Raw genomic sequence first — 23,810 nt, 5'->3', positions numbered from 1 at the left:
CTACAGGAGGCGACGGGTAGGCGAAGACCGGGTGACTATTGCCAACGAGGAACGCACTCGCACATTCCTCGCATGGCAAGAGACCTGGGAGCACGAGACCAGAGGACGATGGACTGCAAGGCTTATTCCTCTGGTCAGACCGTGGACGGAGCGACGGCATGGAGAAGTGGAGTACTACATGACCCAATTTTTAACGGGTCACGGGTACTTCCGCGCTTACCTCCATGTCATAGGGAAAGCGCCGTCCCCCGACTGCCTGTATTGTCCCGGTGTACGGGACGACGCTGAGCACACCTTTTTCAAATGTGCTCGGTGGGCGGCAGATCGAGGGACACTAGAGGCGGATCACGGAGCACTGAGTCCCCACAACGTGGTTGCGATGAAGCTCCGTGACCTGGGCAGCTGGGAAAGCGTAGCCCGATTCGTCGGCAACATACTCAGGGCCAAAAAGGTTGACCTGGATAGTCCTGAAAATTAGGTAGCACCAAACAGGCTAGTATAGGAGGACTCGACCGGAAGTAATGCGTTTAACGGTTCCGGGTCGAGCCCTGGTAGAAAGGGGGGTGGTTTTAGTCGGTAGTCCGCTGATGGTGATTGGATAATTCCATCAGCGGGAGCCCGACACTCCGTGCGTAAATGCATTTCCACCTCACTCTTCAAAAAAAAAAAAAAAATTATTATTAGCATATACGGCAATGCTTCGCTATTACTAGATTTGAGTATATAAATAAATTAAATGAACAAAATTGTAAGTCTGATAATAAAACATTAACAAAATGAACATTACGGAACTTCAAAAAATTTAACCTTTCCCTTTCTCCTTTTTACCCTTTCTACCATTTTCCCCTTTCTCCTTTTTACCCTTTCTACCTTTCCCCCTTTCCTTTCCCCTTTCTCCATTTCCCAATTTTACCAGATTCCCTTTCCGCTTCACCTTTTCCTATTTAATCCAATTTCCCCTGTCCTACCCCAAATCGAACTTTCCTTTATTTATATTTTCCCCTTCCTCTTCCACCTTTCAATTTTATTTTTTCTTCTTTTCCCAATTTCCCCTTATTCCCTTTTCCTCTTCTTCCCTTTTACCTTTTCCGATATTTTCTATTCTCCCTTTTTCCCGCACGTAAATCGTTCCAGTAGTTTTTAGTCGATAACGGACACACATATCGGAAACATTGAAATGAAATCGTTAAATATTTAGTATAGCTGTGTGCTGCTTTTACGTCCGACAGATAGCGCTGTTTTACATAAAAAAAAATCATAATTTTACCTGTCACAGGTGTGACATCTTTGGTATATGAGTAGAAGGTATATAAAAACACATGGATTCTAGAATGCAACGTTGTGTCAAAATTTCAAACCATCAAAGGTGAAGAACTTTCAGAGATTAAGATTTTAAACAAACGAACACTTACATTTTTATTTATCAGCATCATATATGTACAAAGTGAGTAAAATAAAATCCTTTTCTAATTCTGAATTTCTATACAATAGTCAATTATAATATTTTAAAAATGTATTTAAAAAAATTATCCCGAGATTGGTAATTATTTTTAATTTTTTTTATTTTTAAAACTATTTAATACATTATAATAAGTGTACGCTGCATTCAGCACCTGTAAAACAGGAAGAAAAAAAATATTATTTTCTACGGGTAATATTTAACTTTATTATAACAAAGTATGAAAAATAACTGAGATTATTTATTTAAATGCAGATCATAGAATAAAATTCGTAGGATGGGTTAGTATAAGCCGTCGTTTTGTAAGATCTATCTATATTGTCATAACTACGTAAAGAGACTCATTATTCTGAACGGAACATAAAATTTAATTACATAAATCACATCAATACAAGAAATAAAAAAAATATAAATTAAATACAGATCTACTTTAAGTACACAATTATTAAAATACACGTGAAGTAATTTTAGGGTAAAGAAATGAAATATAGATAATTATTACAAAATAATTAACAAGTCAAAAGCTGCAATTGATAATTATTTTGGACACAATTATGAACATCAATTGAACGGAACGCAGATAAATCATATTATTTTTGTATTTAATTTATATTATTTCAAAAGTAATCGACAGAATAATACACGTACTGCTTCCGAAAACTGACGGTTTGGCAGTTTATTAAAAAAAATGTCAACGTATAATAAAGAACTTACATTTCCCTTACGTCGAAATATTGCTTTGAGTAATATGAAAAAAGCTAGTTTTTCTGGTTTAAATAGGTGGATATTTTTAGTTTTTAACAATTAGCGAACATTTTTTTAACAAAGAGCTAATATATATATATATATTTACATAAAAAAAGAATAGATTAACATATTTTATTTTCTAAATATATTTCTATTCAATTCATACTCATGGACGAGAGATGATCTGAAAGCCGATTTTTTTATCTTAAAAATCCGTTCAGACGTTTTTTTGAGGGAACCAAGGAAGATGTTATAGGAGAATATATGTAGACGTAATAAATATTATGTAATGACGACATGCTAATTTTTTTTTTTTAGTAGCTTTGAAATGATAAACCTGTTTGTTATTAAGGCGCTTCAGAGCAAAACAGTACAGCTTGATTTTTATTATAAATGAAATCAATCAGATCGTCCCACGAGAATCGTCAAATAAAATAACCTAAAATTCAGTTAATGTGCAACAGAAATATTATTGTTGTAATTAATGGGAATACTATACACTCGATCAAAAATCAAAATTTTTCATTAACTTCTATGACCTGTTTATGTTATGAATAATGATTGTATTCTAGGAGTTAATCCGTTCCACTCTCTCTATCGTTTTACCTATCAAATTAATAATATCTCTCTGTAGCTCGGTTTTGATTGTGCGAGCACACCAGTTTTTTTTATTAATTTATCTGTGTTTTTCCATTTGTTAATGATTTTGTGTAATTTCACGGTGCGAACCTCTGTCGTAATTATTTTCTTCCGATTACGGAAACTAATTATATTCGATTCGTTACACACGATATGCTTTCTATTGAAAAATTAAAAAAACTATGAAATTGTTCGAGAAGATAAATCTGTAGCAATATAATATTATTTATTTGTTTAAAATGTTTTTTTCTTGGTTTTACTTTATTAAATCGATAATATCGGATATAGAAATTTATTATTTTTCATGATTACGAAGGTTGATTCATGTCGGGCTAATTTCTGTATCGATGAACTAAATGATATTAAACGAACGAAACTGATTTTCCATACACGTACAAGATAGGATGGTTGTTTTCGAACATCCGCTGGCTGAGCGAATGAATCGCACAGACAACTAATATTTATTTATTAATTTCATGACAATTTGAGACTTCTACGAAAAAAATTAAAAAGTATTTTAACGTTGAATTGTATTCTGACACGTTGAATTTTAGCACCGAAATAAGATGTATTTATAAAATATGGTTAAACCTTTTTTAAAAGCAAAAAAAGTAGTGTCAATTTATTATTGTTATAACTTTTATTATTCTCTTCCATCCTGTTATTTCAACATATCAACGTAATGAATTAATTTTATGTAGTGTATCCGTATAGAATGCAACATTCTGATGTTCCTAATTAGAAATCGTCGACCTCTCTGTGGCGGAGTGGTTGCATCTCGGCCTTTCATCCGGGTATCCTTTGTTCGAATTTCGGTCACGCATGTAATTTTTCATACGCTAAAAAATTTCACTACCTTGTTTCCACATAAAAGCTACAAATGCATCTTTGGTAGAGTAGATGAATGAATTAATTTTGTATTACAAAATAGAAACCGTTTGATGATAACACTTAATGTGAAGAAATAAATGCATTCCTGTTCCCTAATGTAAAAATTTTGAAGAACCGAAATGGTATATTCTACTTTGTTAATTTTTATTTTTATCCTTCTTTACTACATGAATATACATTTTAAACAATAAAATTTTGAGCTATTAAATAAATTATCAAATTTTATAAAAATATTTTACCTGATTTCAGATAGGGAAAATTTAGCGTCTAAAAAGACTATTTAAAAATATATTATTTTAAAAACTTTTGTAATAAATTGTTTTAGTAAATTTTGAATGATTTTTTTTCAGGAAAATAGATTAGCTAGGGAATGTACATCGGAGTACAAATTAAAATTAAAATTGTAATATTATAGAATAGGATTTTGAAAACGTACACATAGTTAAAGAGCTTCGATATTTCTACGAAGAAATACAGTGTTTTATTCTTGAGCATACCTATTATTATTGTATCTAACGTATGAAAAAGTAAATGTATCGTTTATAATTACCACTGCGAAGCTTTTTAAACTGAGTTCCGTCATGTTAAAAGGTCTTATTTCAATTTGCTTATTACATCTTGTCATTATAATTATTAAATATTTTTTAAACCAGATTGGTTTATCGACCCATGGTATGTTGTACAAAGACACCGCAAAACGTTTTGACTGAAATATTCAACGAAAATAATTAGAACTTAACTTTAAATAGATATGAATAATAATAATAATAATAATTTTTTTTATTTTATTTTTTTATTTGCTTTGTTTGTGCAACAAAACAGTTACACAAAACCTTTGTATGTTGCACAGTATCACATAAAGTCACATAAGAACAGCCACAAGTCAACAACCCACATATAAATTAAAAATGCAATATTCAAAACACAATAATAATAACAACAACAATAATAATATCGCATCAATGATACGAGAGAAGGCCAATGAAGAGAGGTGACGGCAGGATGAGTTGATGCCAATTTATGGAGGCTTGGAGTTCGATGATGGGTGATCAAGGGAGGCCAGCTTCTGGTGGTGGGCGGCGGGGGCTCCTCGGAGTCGTCGCTCGTCGATCGCCGCCTGGGGACGCCTTCCGGTCACACGGATTCTGATAGTGGAGTGCCTGGGTGATCATGCAGGGGCTGCACATACCATATGGCTTAGATCCGGCCCCTGAATGGTAGAAGGGGAGGTTTTTTAGCGGGTGAGAGCCCCGCACTGCCATCAGTACGGGCTGACGGCGGCTGGCAGAGCTTTTTCCTCCGCTACGGAAAGAAAAAAAAACAACAACAATAATAATACAGAAGACAAAAAATCCTTGCGGCGAATGTGTAGAAAAAGTGGGACTACAAATTTCGTTTGAAAAAACAGTATTCATCTGCTCCAGAATATAAATCCTAAATTTACATTGGAGAATTTATTACGCTGAACTTTTGAGAAACCAAGTCAATTGGACCGTCTGTAGAAGGTCAGTAAAGCTCTAGGTTTAGAGCAAAATCTATAACAAGAAATCCCTCTGGCATTACAACACAGCATTATATGCCAGAGAAACATTGACCTTAAATAGGAAAACCGAAATAGAATAAATAAAGAAACAGGAAAGGAAGAATATAAGGGAAATATTGAGTCCAAGACAAACTGAAGAAGGATACAGATTACAACCGAACGAAATTGTTGAAACATACTCTATCGAAACTGACATAAGGAAAAGACGAATGAAATTCTTTGAACACTTTGCAGGTTGCCGGAAAACCGACTGACCAAAAGAAGAATCGTGTACTTAACCTCATTAAAAGTTGCAATCCCCTGGCTCGCAGAAACACGAAAATATTTAGCTGGAGGGGATCATAGACAGAAACACATGCCGAAATAAAATAGATAAATGGGAAGTTAAACCAGAAGCGCCGAAGGCTAAACAACATCGTCCAAAACGGTCTGAAGAACGGAAGGCCTTTTCCAAAAGAATGAAAAAATTTTGGAGGGAAAAGAAGGATGCCAAGAGAAAGAAATATGAATCATGAATGCTTAACGTGTCTTCCATTGGGAAGTTCTCGACTTACAATAATAAAAAAAATAATAAGAATAATTTATTTATTTCATTAATTTTATGACAATATAACAGTAACCATGCTGGGGCTGTACATATCATATGGTTTAGATCCGGCCCCTGCATGATAAGAGGGGAGGTTTTTTAGCAGGTGAGAGGCCGCATTGCCGTCAGTGCGGGCCTGACGGCAGCTGGCAGAGCTTTTTCCTTCGACTACAGAAACAAAAAAAAGAAAAAAAGAATATAACAAAAAAAAACACAAAAAATAAAAAGAATACAACATACTGTCCTAACACTGAAAAGAAATATAAATTCCTTAACATATTGTTATCATTTTCACATTGATCTATATAAAAAAAATAAAAAAATATTACTAAAAAAATAATTGTTTAATTCTTCTCTTCTATCAAATAATCATCCGATCATAAGTCGGGAACATCGGAACGAAAGTGCGGAAATTTTACTTTTTTCTTACAGACACCAATACTGTTACAAAAAGGATCATCTTCCGTGCATAATTAATTGTTTCTAAATATCTCGCTAAACCATCTAGCCAATTGTGCTGCTTAAACCGAAATAAGATAAACGTTCTTTTTGTCACATTCGTCTCCCTTCAACTAATTCACGAAATATCGATTACAGAACATCTATGTTCAGCTTATAAACAAACATTTCATCCTGAAGCTCTCTTCTTGCATGAAGAGTGACGATATCACACTGTCTGCGTCCATCCACGTAGGTGTTCAGCACGACCAGGATAAGTCATGTTGGAAAACAATATTTTCTGGACTGCTTCAATTAAGGATTGGAAAAAAGAATCACTGAAGAAAATAATAGTATATCTAACTGGTGTATTTACATCAAGAAAATAAAAAAGAAGTATCATTTTTTATGCATTATTATCATACCTCAGTTTTTATCAATTCCGCTGTTTTATGGAATATATAAATAAAGAATATATCGCTCATGGCTTCTGGTATTTTAAAAAATAGATTTTCTTTCTGGAAATAAAGTAAAAAACAACTTTAAAAACATGGTAACAAATATGCAGGATGTTTAGCAAAGAATAAACAAACAAGAAAGTTCATATAAACATAGATTCGGAAACCCTTCGTTAACGAGTGTCGTTTGGCGAAAGATTTCATATTGATCTTTGCGCCTAAAATTAAGCGAGAAAGTAATCTTTGGGAATAGCTTTACATGAAATCAGAGTTGAAAGGTTGAAAAAGAAAATATGGCCACAAGTAGTATAATGATGATGAGTCTGGGACAACCTTGACCTTGACATCGGACTGGACCCGGAGTCAAAGGTCAAAGTTCAAGGCCGAGGTCAAGGTCAAAGTTTAAACAGTATAACGAAGCTGCTGCAGAAACATGAATAAACCTAATGAAAAGCCTACACGCCAGCCTGCACGCTTTTTGAGAAGCCTACGCACTAGCCTGCACGCTTTTTGAAAAGTCTGCGCGCTAGCCTGCACGCAGGCTTTCAAAAAGCGTGCAGGCTTTTGAAGCTTTTCATGTTTTCATGCTTTTGCAGCAGCTTCGCTATCCTGTTATAACTTTGACCTTGACCTCAGCCTTGACCTTGGCCTCGGTCTTTACCTTGAACTTTGATCTTGACCTAGGTGACCTCGGACTTGACCCGGGGTCACATCGCAAGGTTGTCCTAGACTCCCCATCTTTATAATACTGCCAAAAACTATAAGATTAGTAATTTCGGGATATCTATGGTAAAAGATGTAAGATTTGGTTCGTATAATTCAGTTGTTTGTGTTTGGCGTAACACCAACATTATTCTCAGCAAAGCAAGTGTTTGCTTTTACCTTAAGCTTAAAATTCCCCTAAGCTTAAAATTGTAATATTTGAAGACAGAGATCAAAAGAAATGCAACAAGGGGATGCTTATGGTGTTCACGAAACTTGATTTTAATAAATGCTTCCAACAATAAAAACATATTAAGGATTTACGTCAGTATGGACCTAATTTGAAGAGGTTTGAAAAATGACTTATATTTTTTAAGTCAATAGGTTAAGAATTTTGTTGTTATGACCTAAGTCCGATACTGTTTCATAACCCCTCGTAAACTAAATATCCAGTAATTAAAATTAATTTTTCTCTACAATTTTTCCACATTCAACGTTTCTCCTTCGACTATTAAATAAAAGTCCCTTAAATAAGAGTCTCTTAAGTAATCAGTTATTTAAGAGTCTCTTAAATAAGAGTCTTAAATAAGTGGTACCTTTCGATTACTCAGTAATAAATTTCCTCGAAACCGCGCAATTAAAATTATGTATGATTAGTAGATCAGTTTTTCGTTCGATCATTTAAGGATTATTGTATTTTTATATTTTTACACGTTGTACGTTTTAGTTTTTACAGTGATGCTTTAAAATCATTTAATAGTAAATTTGTATTTATTAGGCTTCTTTATCGTTTTCTGTTCACCTAGAATTTCGTATTTTGTTCATATCCAGTACTTATAAAAACCTTTTCTTAAGAAAAAACAAATTATTTCCGGTACCGAATAAGAAATTATCCACTTCATTTTTAATCTAAAACTATAAAGATGTGTTTAAACTTTTTTCTGTTTTTTACTCCTCATTATTACGCTAATGAAGTACTTTTTTATTTTATGTACATAAATTGTTAAGTAATAAGAAGTAGTTACATACCTGTACAATGGAATAAATTGAAATACATAAAAAAAATGCGATTGCGGTATTGTATGCAAAAGCAATCCCTTCAATTCCTTCGTTTACTTCCTTTAATTTTCTGAAAAAAATTGTAGAAAATTAATGATTTGTAAAAAATAGTGTAGTAAAATGCTGAGAATAAAATATCCTAACGTTTAAAAATGAATTAAATCAGGACAAATATACATGACTGATTTTTTAATAAGAAAAATTATCTTAATCAGCAAAACCGTTTGAAAGCATCCGTAAAAGTGCTGTAGTAAGGCTAACGCATGGGTACACCCAAGTCTCAGGTGTGATAACTTAATCTTGCAACCGTTTGGGATTTCAAAATACTTTCTCATCACAATCTAGTGGATCGGCGACTCAGAAACGATACTTGTTAGGGAAAGAAAGAGACGAAAAATACCGTTGAGTTTGCCTAGTGGTCAATCTTGGGATCCGACCTGTGAAACGTGTTGCATGACAGTTTGCTCAGGGTTGAGATATTGGAGGACGCGTTTTTAATTAGGTAACTGGACGATGGAGCTAAAGTCATCGATGCTCTGAGAGCTGACAGACTGGATGAGGTCAAACTAAACCGGCTGATAAGAGAGTAAATCGTTGATGATAGATTTCAGACTCGAATTGGCACTTCCGAAGACCGATATTTTATACAGAATAGAAGAAGAGTCCTGGTCATCGTTTGTGTGAAAGTAGGCTTAAAGAAATATGCACAAGTAATTGCAGATCTTCATATTTAGGGATGGTTGTCGACACGAAGTTTACCTTCTGGCCTCATATCCAGAGGGTATGCGACAAGGTAGAAGGCGTTATGACAGCTTATAGTAGACTGATAGTCAAAGTGAGAGTATCGAATCCAACGAAGAGAATGGTCTCTAAGGTACGTTAATTTCTTTTCCAAGGGCGGAAATATATTCGGATCATTGGTATTTGGAAGATACAACTATAGGATGGCCTCTGTGTAGCGTAGAGGGGGGTTGCTTGTTCGTACAAGACGGTGTTTAAATCCGGTGTATTGGTGGTGATTGACGAGATATCTATTGACCTGCTTTTTCAATAATATACAGAATTTTATCAGTTCAGCAGCAAATTAACTAAGCAGTACTAACCGAATAGGTACTGTATATGTTGGACAGATGACGATAGCTATAGTAGTGTGCTGTGGTTGCAGAAGAATGGAGAAAGCGTCTCATTAGAAACTGAGAGTTTAGATGAGTCGAACGCATGGTGATGTGAATCTTTCACCTCACCCAGTTCTTCACACGTCATGGCTACGTCTGCGAGTACCTACAACTGCGGCGAATAACACTTTGGTACCAGTACTGAAAAAGAGAAAAAAATGTCACATGTAAAATTTCAACGGATTTTCTAAGAATTTGAAAATCGCTACTGCGCCCGGTCATATCTACACGTAAATAATTATTGAATTTTAATGTTTTAATTAAAACTTTAGCCACGTAAGAGTATAAATCAAATATTAAGCTAATTATTTAAAAATTTAACGTATAATAAAAGACTATTTTTAAATTTATAATAATAATAGTAATAGAGACAAAAACGCATAATAATCATCTTAATATTTTAAACAAAGAAGTAGTAAAAAATATTTGTTAAAACATACATTCAATAATTCTCTAAGCGCTGTCATTTAGCGTATTTGATTTAAAAAAATGTAGCTGTAATTTTCATGAAAGCATTAAAATATGTACCTGATTTAATTGGGTGTAACCGAGATAAACTTTTATTCGAATTTAAATTGAGCTTAACTAAAGAACATCTCATCAAATCTTCGTTAAATTTTCATATGCCGTCCACATACACATATTTGATAACTTCGCGTACAATATATATATAAATTTAAATCAAATTTATTTATTAGTTTTGGAGCTACACTTAAAATAGTTACATTTTATCCGTTATCTGTCCAAAGACATATAAACTGGCTGATCCAATACCAGATGTCATACTCATGTTTACTTAACTGTTTTTTTTTTCATATAAAAATGAAACACTTATTTACCTGTAAAGATATTGGTGATTTTTGATTACAAATATTACATATCTTTTCAAAACAACATCCATATTATTTTTCTTTTTACTTCCATTAACAGTTTTAATATCCATTGGTATGTTGTTTATGATAATATCCATTTCCTTAAGTGTTAAACAAAGTAATTTTATTTCTGTCACCACAACACTCATCGAGTTTATTCCTACACTGTAACTAATGAACCAATATTTCCAAAAAACTATATTCGTTATCACTTGTAATAAAAGTATTAAAATATAAAACGGTACCGTTTTCATTTTATCCACATAATAGAAGATATAAGGTAAAGGTAAGTCTTCAATACTTAAATATTTATATTCGTCAAGTATAATTAAATATATTGTTGTTAAAATTGGTTGTATGTTTAAGAGTGTACAATATAAAAAAAAGAAATAATGATTTAATTTATATTGTATAGTAAGCTGTTCATCATTCAAACGCAATATATTTTTTCTTTCATCTGAAAAATAATCAAAAGTTATTTTATAAACATTTTCTTTTAATAAATATACTACAATTAGAAATTTACGAAGTGAAAACGTGATAAAAAATGTAAAAATAATCATTATATACAATAAATCTATTTGTATTAATCCATCGATTACTTTTGTTTTATCGTCCCAATTATGTATAATGAAAAATATACTATTAATAAGTAAAAATGGGCATAATATACAAAATAATACAGCTCTTTTTCCATATTTTCCTGTATCCCGATCGTAACCAAGATAACGTAACTCTTTAATTAAAATATTATAATATTCTTCCATCAGTTTAACGTAATTTTAATACTGTAACCTGAAAAAAAGATGATATTTAATTAATATAATCGTTTCCTTATTATTGTTAGAATTATGTATGTACAATGTGAGTAAAATATATTGTAATTCTTTTCAAATTCTGAATTATAATTATACTAATACACAAAATTATAAATTTGTTTAGTATCTAACCCCGTACGGGAAGAACCCTCCAAGTGTCAGTTTCAGTCACCACGCCACCCCCTCCGTACCTAGCTCTTATGGGCTTTGTCTGAGGTCATCTTAAAAACCTCGGCAAAAGGCATCTCTCAGCCTTGTTCTTGCCTCAGTCAGGATGCCACTGATGCGAATACCACGTGTAACATTCCCATCGGTGTACTACTATCTTCAGAAACTCTTAGGAAAAGAAAACAAAACACATCTAAATTAAGTCTCAAACAAGACTGAATAACAAAAATAAGGAACTGAAATTAGTACGAAACCTTTCAGTAAGGAACTGAAATCAGTTACCTGGTGGGTAGTAGCCCACCAGTTAAAGGTATTTATTTGTATCCTGACATTCTTACCCCGTAGGGGAAGACACCTTCCACCATCCCCTTCGATCCGGAAGTCACCTTCGAAACCTCGGCTTTTGACATATTCCAGCCCGCCTCGGTCAGAATCCCATCGACACGAATGCCACGAGTGACATTCTCATCTGTGAACTATTAATTAATGAACTCAAAACAATCTTACACAGCTCACCGAGTCTTAAGGAAGACTGAAAATACCTAAGTGACAAAGGAATTGAACCACCTACCCGTAGAAGGTAAAAATGAGTTTAACACATAACACAAAACATAAAAATATTACGTGGAACAATAACAACACAGTATCATTGAAACTAAATAAAACAAGGACAAGAACAGCAAAAACATAATTTATAAAACAAAACATCAACAAAAATAGAATAAAAGAGAAATCCAAGCAGAGCTATAGATCCCCTCAGCAATCCTTTCCTTTGCTAAGTACACACTACAAAACTCTCCACTATTGCCCATCCGGCCTGGCTCCTCAGTTTACACAGAGATACAACGCCGACTCGATAAGATCAAGCCGAAGGACGGTCTCCGTACGCATTAACTCGTATTTCGAGCACTCATAAAGAGCATAATAGGTGTTGTCCAACTGTCCACACTGAGGACACACTCCACACTGAGGACACACTCCACAATTTATTTTGTGTGTATAGTGTAGTAAATTTTTAATCTTAAAAAAAAATACAAGTTAAGTTTAAGATAAGTATTATAGGATGGATAAAACTAAACTAGCTGTATGAAAATTTTTTGCTTAATCATTTTTTTTTACACGATGATATTGTTACAAATAATAATTTGAAAGTTCACAATGCCTTATTAAATGTTAAAAAGCAATTAAAATACAGTTAAACTATCTTCTTATACAGTATAAAATCATACATGTCTATCTAAATAACCTTGAAATCAATAAATTAACAACATACCTTACATATTTCCCATTAAGTACATTTAAATTCAAAATATTATTTTGCTAAAATATGTTATTCCTGTCAGAATCCTACTTAAAACTCATTCAATATTAATTCCAGATATGCAATTCTCTTATCTTGTAATTCTCTACAGAGAATTTTAGATACTGTGTCCATATGCTAGATATCACTGTAGATGGTCACCTCAGCTTAGATTATTGAATAAATTAAAAATAATTATAAAAATAAATTATCCGCAAATAAATAAATCAAAAACATTAATATATCTATTTTTTTTCTTCCTAATATGTATGTTGTAATTTGTTCAATTAGTGAACAATAAGCAACCCCTTCTCGACCCATCAGATGAGGATGATGTGTAAGACATACAAATAATACTTGTTCATACTAATTGTGTTTGTAAAGATTCAGGCATTCCTTCCTCAGATGTGTGTGTATATGAATTCCAACCACCAACGTACACCGGTATTCCCTGCCTAGTAATAAAATGTGTAGAAAAGTAACTAAATTTTACTAGAATTTGAACCTCAGAATATTCGACTTCGAAAATCAGCTTTTTAAATAACTGATTTGCGACGACAAATTAACAACTACACCAGGCTTGTGTAAAAAAAGATCAATATTAAAAATTAAAATGAATAAATAAATAATCGGAATTGTTATCTCACTAGGAAATTATAAATAATATTTAATATTAGAACAGAGAAGTAAGTAATTAAATATTATAATAGACAACAGCTAATATAAATATTTCTACAGATAAATTGATATTCAACCGTGTATGTAAAATATATTTCATAATGCAACTTAAAGATAAATCAGTAAAATAAAAATTTAACATAAAAAAATTCCGTACAATTTATTGAATAGTTTGGTACTATCTCATTTATCAAATCCAAATTATTCATAAAAATAAGAAACAAGCAGGCAAATGGTCAAAAATTAGTAAAATTACAAAAAAAAAATCTAAAAAATGTAAAAAGATCCATACAAGTTTGGAAAAGTGGAATCCTATAATAAAATAGGCTAAAAGCCATTATAAGATCTTTTACAATTTTTCCACGTAAAAAAAGCTAATAATAAAGCTAAAATTCACAAAAAATAATTTTCTAAACTTTAAAATCTAAAAAATAAAAAATTCTTTCTGAATTAAAAAAAAAAAAATAACAGTCCAGTTGATTATGATTATTGTCAAAGAAGATTAAAGCATTAAAATTCCAAAATTTAAATAAAAAAGAAAATTGATTTCAGTAATAACTTCCTTAATCTGTAGAAAAATTTAGGAAATATTTATTTATAAAGCGGCACAAACAAATAAGCATTAAGTTAGAAGATAATTATTTAGAAATATTGAAAAAATAACTAATAAATTTTACGATAGTAATGAAAAAATTTGCTCACTTTTGGAGTCCGGATAATAATATATGTGCCAAAGTTATTTTTATTTTTTAGCACATTTAGCGATGAAGATAAATAGAAAAACAAATTTTTTAATAAGAAAAAATTACAAAATGTAGACTTCAAAAAAATTAAGTTTATTTAATAAAGGCGAATTCAGAAAATTATAACACCTTTCTACAAATTTTTGTACCAAATTGTTTGCATGACCTTCCTGTTTTTAAAAAAAATCTGCTTTATATATGTGTAGTTTGCATCTAGTCACGATTAGTTTCTTTTTATTCCTTTGTCGGAATACAAACGTACTAATTATTTATTTTTAAAATTAAAATAATAATAATTATTATTATTTATTTTTTTACAATAAAATGACTGAAATATAAATTTTTTATCTACATTAATGTGATCCAGTAAATTTTCAGAAAAATATATTCAGTTAAAATTTTTTTTTGTTTAATTTTATGAGGGGTCTTATTAATGATATGAATTGTTTGACATAAAACTAAATGAATATTATAAATAGTGTGTGTGTGTGTGTGTGTGTGTGTGTGTGTGTGTGTGTGTGTGTGTGTGTGTGTGTGTGTGTGTGTGTGTGTGTGTGTGTGTGTGTGTGTGTGTGTGTGTGTGTGTGTGTGTGTGTGTGTGTGTGTGTGTGTGTGAATGTGTGTGCGCGCGCATTCGTACTTGTGTGTGAAGGGAGAAGTAGTATATTTAAATTTGATGTTGAAAATTTATCGGAAATATTTTCCTAAGTGGTATAAATAATTTTAAAAACATGTATTATCAAAAATATCAACAGTCAATAAATACTTGTAAAAATTAGATCTGAAATTATATATTTTAATTGTATAATAAATTAAGTTTCCATTAATAATGTGTATATGAATGATCGAAAACAATTAATAAATGTTGTTTGGAAAAATAATAATAAATAACTTACAGGTAATATCTATGAAATCCAAAAAAATATTACCGGTCTAAAATCTAACCACCTGATACATAAATGTGACACAGATTTTCTCTAAATTTATTTTGTTTTATGTTATAGATAAATGCAAAGAAAATATAACTAGTACTTCACTCCATGAAGGATTATACACTACAGAGATGAACTGAACTGAAAAATAACAGTTTATTATGAATCAGATATTTTATTTTGGTAAAGAATAAATATTTTTTACAAATATGGATATGTATATTTGTGAATGCGTATTCACAAATACGCCATAAATAATAAATTTTCTTTATCGCGCAATTCTCTTTTCTTTATACGCAGTCCATTTTTATACTTTTACGCCGAAAATATTTTTTTTTTTGTGAACATTTGAATTTTAAATTGATCTATCAGTATGAAATAATGTAACATGATATTTTATATATATATATAATTTTTTTTTTTTTTTTTAATAAAAGAGAGGGGATCAATAGTTATGGAAATTATCCCGGTAGAAATTGGTAGCACATTATAAATCCTGGTTTGGAATAGCATATTTCGTAAAAGCTTAACGCCAATTTATTTAAAAAAAAATTAGTCTAGACAAAAGATCTATATTCTGTATTCTTTTTTCTTTACTCTTAATATTCTTTCCATACATATACAGAATGTTTCTAAAATGGTTGGCTGGCTATTCTTTTAGGATTCTACTTTCAAAACTATACAAAAAATATTTTTAGGAATAATGTCCATTTCTCATTCGTTCCCCCTGTCCCTTATTTTGTTATTTTGATATAAAAATTTATATCTGAAGTTCGAATAGAGGAATCACAATAATATTTGGTAAGCGTCTTTGTAATAAAGTTTTAAAACTAGTAAAAAATCAGGACTTAAATATCTTTGCAAATTACAAAATGGCGGCTATCTATATTTTTCAATCCGTTATATCTCCATAATTATAAGTTTTATCAAAATGTATTTTTGCTTAAAATATTAAACATATTATTTTGAACAAAATGACATTTTATTTTTTTAAATCGGTTAACAAATAGCTATTTGTTAACCGATTTAACAAATCGGTTAACAGTTATAGCAAAAAATCGATGTAATTTTGTGTCTGGTTTAAATGTCCTCAACTTTACGTTCAATTCGATTAAATATTAATTGTTTTTATTTATTGTTCATTCTAGTATTGTAAATTAGTATAAAATTAAGTAATAATTTTCTCAAAATATGATTTAATATTAAATAATAATAAAGCAATTGATATTAATTTTTCACTTTTGAATAATTATACACGGCGACTATTACTGGTCATCATTTTAACAACGTAAAAATGAAGCTTCTTTCATTTTTACGATTTTTCTTTCATTTTTAGGATTTTAAGAAATTTGTAAACGGTTAAGACAATCTCTCAGACAAAGACGGCAGAGACTAATGTAACTTCTAAATGTGGACATTTAGAACATCTCTTATAACTTTTAACAATTGATAACTATTTATTTAAAAATAAAAAGTATACCTAAGCAATTAACGTAAGATTATTTTTTTTTTGTCTTCAGTCATTTGATTGGTTTGATGTAGCTCCCAAACATTCCCTATCTAGTGCTAGTCGTTTCATTTCGGTATACACCCTACATCCTACATTCGTAAAAATTTGTTTTACATATACGAAACGTTGCCTGCCTGTACAATTTTTTCCTTCTATCTGTGCCTCCAATTTTAAAGCGACTATTCCAGGATGACTTAATATGTGGCCTATAAGTCTCTTTTTTAACTATATATTTCAAAATGCTCCTTTTTCATTGATTTGCCACAACACTTCTTCATTTGTCACTTACCCACCCATATGACTTTTAACATATACCTATAGGACCACATTTCAAAAGCTTCTAATCTTTTCTTCTCAGGTACTCCGATCGTCCAAGTTTCAATTCCATATAAAGCTACGCTCCAAACATATACTCTCAAAAATCTTTTCCTGACGTTTAAATTAATTTTTGAAGTAAACAAATTATATTTCTTACTGATTGCTCTTTTGCCTGTGGTATTCGGCATTTTATATCGCTCCTGCTTCTTCCATCTTTAGTAATTCTACTTCCGAAATAACAAAATTCTTCTACCTCCATAATCTTTTCTCCTCCTATTTTCACATTCAGTAGTCCATCTTCGTGATTTCTACTACATTTCATTACTTTTGTTTTGTTCTTGTTTATTTTCATGCGATAGTTCTTGCGTAGGATTTTATCCATGCCATTCATTGTTTATTCTAAATCCTTTTTACTCTCAGCTAGAATTACTATATCACCAGCAAATCATAGCATCTTTACTTTTCACCTTGTACTGTTACTCCGAATCTAAATTGTTCTTTAACATCATTAACTGCTAGTTCCATGTAAAGATTAAAAAGTAACGGAGATAAGGAACATCCTTGTCGGACTCCCTTTCTTATTACGGCTTCTTTCTTATGTTCTTCAATTATTACTGTTGCTGTTTGGTTCCTGTACATGTTAGCAATCGTTCTTCTATCTTTGTATTTTTTAAAACCCTTCTTTTTTTTTAAATGCTGAACATTTTATTCCAGTCTACGTTATCGAATGCCTTTTCTAGATCTATAAATGCCAAGTATGTTGGTTTTTTTTTCTTTAATCTTCCTTCCACTATTAATATGAGGCCTAAAATTGCTTCCCTTGTCCCTATACTTTTCCTGAAACCGAATTGGTCTTCTCCTAACACTTCTTCCACTCTCCTCTCAATTCTTCTGTATAGAATTCTAAATAAAATTTTTGATGCATGACTGGTTAAACTAATTGTTCTGTATTCTTCACATTTATCTGCTCCTGCTTTCTTTCATATCATGACTATAACAGTTTTTTTGAAGTCTGATGGAACTTCCCCTTTTTCATAAATATTACACACCAGTTTGTATAATCTATCACTCGCTTCCTTACATGCACTTCGCAGTAATTTTACAGGTATTCCGTCTATTCCAGGATCCTTTCTGCCATTCAAATCTTTTAATGTCCTCTTAAATTCAGATCTCAGTATTGTTTCTTCCCTTTCACAGCCTCTTCGACTTCCTATTCTTCCTCTATAACACCATTTTCTAATTCATTTCCTCCGTATAACTCTTCAATAAATTCCACCCACCTATCGACTTTGCCTTTCGTATTATAAATCCGTGAGCCATCTTTGTTTAACACATTATTAAATTTTTCAAATTATGTGCCCCAAAATGTTTCTTAACTTTCCTGTGTGCTCCCGTGTATTTTACCAATGATCATTTCTCTTTCCACTTCTGAACACCTTTCTTTAATACACTCTTCTTTCGCTAGTTTGCACTTCCTGTTTATAGTATTTCTTAACTGTTCCTTTTACTTTCTTCATCACTAGCATTCTTATATTTTCTTCGTTCATCCATCAGCTGCAATATATCGTCTGAAATCCAAGGTTTTCTACCAGTTCTCTTTGTTCCGCCTAAGTTCGCTTCTACTGATTTAAGAATTTCTTTTTTAACATTTCCCCATTCTTCTTCTACATTTTCTACCTTATCTTTTTTACTCAGACCTCTTGCAATGTCCTCCTCAAAAATCTTCTTTACCACCTCTTCCTCAAGCTTCTCTAACTTCCACTGATTCATCTGAAACTTTTTCTAGTTAATAATTCTAAAAACACCTGAACAAAAGTCGTTTTTCTCTTCCCACCGAACCTCGCTAATTCCTAATACATTTACATTTAATCTATCATTTTCCTCTTTAAATTTTCTAACCTACCAACTGTTTTTATACTTCTAAAATTACACGCACCGACTCGTAGAACGTTTTTTTTCTGGTGACCTCATCCTTAGTAGTCCCCATCCGGAGATCCGAACGGGTGACTAGTTTACCTCCGGAATATTTTACCAAGGAAGGCGCCTCCATGTTTGTTACATGAAAATGCAGAGCTACATTTTCTTGGAAAAAATCAGCTGTAGTTTTCCATTGGTTTCAGCTGTGCAGTACTCAGAGGATTGAGGGCAGCAGCTATTTCTGCGGCCCTCTTTCTGGAGTCACTCCTTAGTCTGGCTCTCAACAGATCCCACTCCGTTATGGTTCCGCACTTTCGATCCAGTTACTCTGTATCTCTGTGCACTCAATCTCCCTCACCATCGGCAAGGTATCATGATTCATAGAGGGAAAAGATTATTATAGGCAGTTTTTAATTATTAGGTTTATTATTGTGAGAGAATTATTACTTAACTTGATACTAATTTATTATACTAGAATTAACAATAGATCATTGATTTTAATATTTATTCGAATTGAACGTAAAGTGGTGGACATAAAAACAGACACAAAATTACGTCAATTTTCTGTCATAACTTGGTTATTTGTTAACCGATTTAAAAAATTAAAATGTCATTTTGTTTCATCAAAAATACATTTTGATGAAACTTATAATTATCGAGATATAACGGATTGAAAAATATACATAGACGCCATTTTGTAATTTGCAAAGATATTTAAGTCCCGATTTTTTGCTAATTTTAAAACATCATTACAAAGGCGCTTATAAAATATTAATGTCATTCCCCTACGCAAACTTGGGATATAAATTTTTATATAAAAATAACAAAATGAAAGAAAGGGGGGAAAACGCAGAAGAAATTGCTTTTTTTCCTAAGAATATTTTTTGTTTAATTTTACAAGTAGAAAATGAAAAAGTGTTGCCAGCCCACCGTTATATAAACACCTGTATATTGTTACATTTAATAGATATATTTATATGCATACTCATTAATTACTTCTTAAGGCAATTAAGCAAATATTTGACCTCTTTTAACCGCTTGGCCTCACGGGATTGATGACCTTGGTCAAGGTCATTCTCGCAGGCTATTTGGACTATCGTCTACCCACTAATCCTTTTTTCCCCTTCACCCTTGGACCGGAGCTGCAGTCAAGCATGATTCAGTCCAGGGACGTGTTCTTACAACTTTAACGGAGTTCCCCGCCTGCCGACAGTAGATCCGGTACGGCAAATCAGGCCGCCCCGTTCTAGAATTTCTTATTTTAATTTGCCTCCCTCTAATTTCAGAGGCGGCGGGAATTAGCGGCGGCGGGAGGCGGCCGGACCCGGCTATGCCGTTCCCCCCCCCCCCCGCAACAACCGTTTTTTTTCTCTATTTTTTATTTTTTATTTAAGACCGACTCGGTCTTTTCTCTATTTTTTTTTTTTGGCCCACTAATCCAACTTAACTTAACCGCCATTAGAAAGCTGGTAGGGTATGCTTGCGTACCCGTACCTTATTTAAAAAAATAAGTATTTATAAAGTATAAATACGAAAATATATAAATTAAAGTATATAAGTATAAGTATTTGTGCGTAGCTCACCCGGGTAGTCTACTGGTTAACTCATCGTCGCCAGTCAGCTTTTAAACAGCTGAATTTCCAAGCAGAAGGTTCTGAGTTTCGTCCTTCGCTATATCTCGGCAGCAGCTCAAATTGTAGGATGAATGCATGAGATTTTTGGGTCAGCATACGCTTGGATGGGCTAGAGTATAAGTCTTTAATCATAAGTTTCTGTATGTAAACAAACTTGATCGATCTCGTTCAATCTACCCTCTTGTAGCGATTTTCTCTTGACATGATCCTAAAAAAAAAATAATCATAGTTTAAACGGTGATTATTTGCAGACCGATATGTTTAGCAACTACGCCACCTAGGCGCCTACGAGCAATTTTTAATTAAGAAATAACTGTTGATCTACGAGTAGGAAATCTCACTCCAACCCTACTTACTCCATTTCTGTGTATACTTTTAATAAACGAATAACTTAACTTTAATTTTAATGGAACCGGTACCGATGCGGTACCCGTATCGGTTATGAAGGCGAGGATAAAGTGGTAACGGCGGAATTTTGCTCGTTTGATATTTGACACAAGAAACAGGTTCTTACTGCAGACCCGCAACACATTAGCAACACATTACTTAAAATCAAAGACAATTTATTTTCAAAAGTTAATTTAATGTAAATGTATTTTTAAAACCTAGCATTGTTAACTTAAATGAAGGAAGAAAACGATTCCATGGATGAACTAAGGTATCTGTCAGCTTATTGATATAAATGTTAGGGTACTTTGATGTGTGGTCTTTCCGGCGGCGTGGTACGGCGGGCGATGAGAGAACTGCAATAGAATGAATATGTTTTCATGATAAGGCCGATTTTTTTAACTCTAAGATATTCAATTTATTACACTACTGGTAACTTATTTGAGAAATATATTGAAGGAGTACGTTATTATTTCAAGTACGGATGTATTGACTTGATTTATTTATTCAAATCTGTATCTTAACTTTCAATCAGTCGATCAATTTTAATCGTATCAACTACCTTTCTCGCTTCTTCTGTTCAGCCTCCGAAACTACCGTAAGTTATTCATTCAGAGAATGAATAAGGATGTTGTGTATGAATGCAAATGTAGTGTAGTCTTTTACAATCTCAGATCGACCGTTCCTGAGTCATGTGGTTAATTGAAACCCAGATGCTATATCGGTAACTTACTTTTTTAATATGATGATCGTGGATGTTATAATTTATATTCCGTAAATATCGTAATTATAATTTATATACCAACTAACGCTAATCGGTATCTGAAGTTTAATGAATGCAACATTATTTAAAATATATATATATGCTAACTTAATTTACTCAAATTATTAGAATGATGTTTAATTACTCAGTTCGATTTTAAATCTATATATGGTATTAAATTTATTACATTATCAGTAGTTTATTTTATAAATATATCAAACCTACACGTTATTAATTTTAAGCATGTAAATCACGAATTAATTTTTTCAACGACTAATCTCAAGTAACGTTATTTTATACGTGTTAAGCGAGTAGCATAGTATAAAATGAAAAACTCTGAAAATATTTTCAGTCACCCAAATGCTAATGAGAATAGCGTGTAAGCATACAGTACGTCGAAGAGGGAAACTATAAGGTAATAATCCTAGATACGAGTGGTAAGGATCACCGTGGCTGGACTGGCAACTCAGAAACGCGGTATCATCGGATTGTGGAAACCTTACACGTATTTATATAAAATCGTCGGCCTTGAAACAATCAAATAACAAACGAGTTAATAAGTTTAAACTAATGGATCTGCGTGGCCGTTTCCTGATGAACCGTTAACATGCCAGGAAACGGGGGCAATAAACATTCTACACGTTGTGCACGGTTGGAAGTATGTGAGTTCTAAACTTAGTAGTCAGGTTCTACCTTCGGGCGGATACAATGTTTAAATTTTTGAAAAAAATTTGAGAAGGGATTACTGTTTTGGCTGAAATATAATTTGAAACCTTTAGTGGGTCACTTTGGCATAAATCGTTTTTTACAAAATTTGAAGTTCTTGTTATCAAGATCACAAATTATTAAAAATGTTTATTTAATATTCACCCCTTCCCAAAAGATTGCTTTATATGTTTTTCTTTATTTACCTATATATTGCTTCAGAAAAGGAGTTAAATAGGAGTTAAAAGGAGTTATTAAAAGGAGTTTTTCGTATATATTTTCTATTTCAATATTCCTTCAAACCACTATAACATTTTTTTGCCCGTTTCACTGCAATGGGCTGTGGTACCAAACAAATAATTAATTTAAAAATAATATTTTTTAAATTTAATTTAAATTTAAATCAATTTCTCTAGTTACCCGCAGCATTTAAAATTTCAAAATCTAAATTTTTTTATGACCTTACTCTTTGTAATTTGTTGAAATCAAATTAGCCATAATTTTCACCCGTTTTCTAGAAAATTACAACCTTTTATTTAGACCAACGGCTGTATCATTGAAATTTTAAATAATTTTCAAAAGTTCATTTTTTATAACCACTTATCCCATTTATTTTATTTTTATAAAAATTAATTTTGCCCGAATGTTTCCTCTTGATTGTGGAAGACTCAAAATGAGAAAAAAAACGCTATTTCAAATTTTGATGCTTAAAATATATTTTGTGACAACGGAGTCACTGAAATACATTAATATCCCTTCCGTGATACCAAATTAAAAAAACAAATCAAAATTTTTTTATATAAAAGAAAGAAAGTTCTTTTAATCGAAAATAATTTCGATTTTTAGTTTATTTAAAATCAGTTTTATTGAGTATTATAATTATTAAAAAAACGCCTTATGTATTAGTCCCAAATTCTCAAAAAATTGTAAACATATTTTTCGAAATTGTAATTCTAATATGAGTATAATATTAAACATTTTGATTATTGCTTTATTTTGTTGAGCATTTTCGCTTTAAAATTAAAAGATTTAAATATAATTAAACAAGTAATTTTGTATTTAATAGTTTTTATTTTAAAACGGTAACACTGAATTTTATTACGACACAAATTTTTTTTAATCTATTGATGAAGAAATAAATGAAGCTGGTTAACTGAAGATTTTTAGTTATATTTTTTTGACGTTCGTACTTTTTAAAAAAATTCAAAATTTTGGGTATTGTTTTTCATTAAAAACGAGTTATTTTATTTTTAAAAAAACAAAAACAAATTGAGCTTAAAATGATTAAGCTAAATGATTATTTTTCCAAAAATTATATGCAAACTTTTATTTGCGACGTATATTTGTAAAATTGTTTTCGGCGAAGCC

At 31.6% G+C, this 23,810-nt stretch overlaps 1 long non-coding RNA gene across 1 annotated transcript; it reads right to left on the bottom strand.

Moving 5' to 3' along the window:
* Nucleotides 1–6,782: 6,782 nt before the first annotated feature.
* On the bottom strand, nt 6,783–20,788 carry LOC142333439 (uncharacterized). The gene is made up of 4 exons (XR_012758606.1): nt 20,537–20,788; nt 9,626–9,838; nt 8,493–8,592; nt 6,783–6,821 (listed from the first exon to the last, which is right to left on the bottom strand). It is a non-coding gene; the product is annotated as an uncharacterized LOC142333439 (long non-coding RNA).
* Nucleotides 20,789–23,810: the final 3,022 nt, after the last annotated feature.

The sequence above is a fragment of the Lycorma delicatula genome, chromosome 12 (genome assembly GCF_047948215.1).
Source record: "Lycorma delicatula isolate Av1 chromosome 12, ASM4794821v1, whole genome shotgun sequence".
Lineage (NCBI taxonomy): Eukaryota > Metazoa > Arthropoda > Insecta > Hemiptera > Fulgoridae > Lycorma > Lycorma delicatula.
The sequence above is the reverse complement of the archived record's forward strand: the minus strand, read 5'-3'. Positions and strand labels throughout refer to the sequence as shown.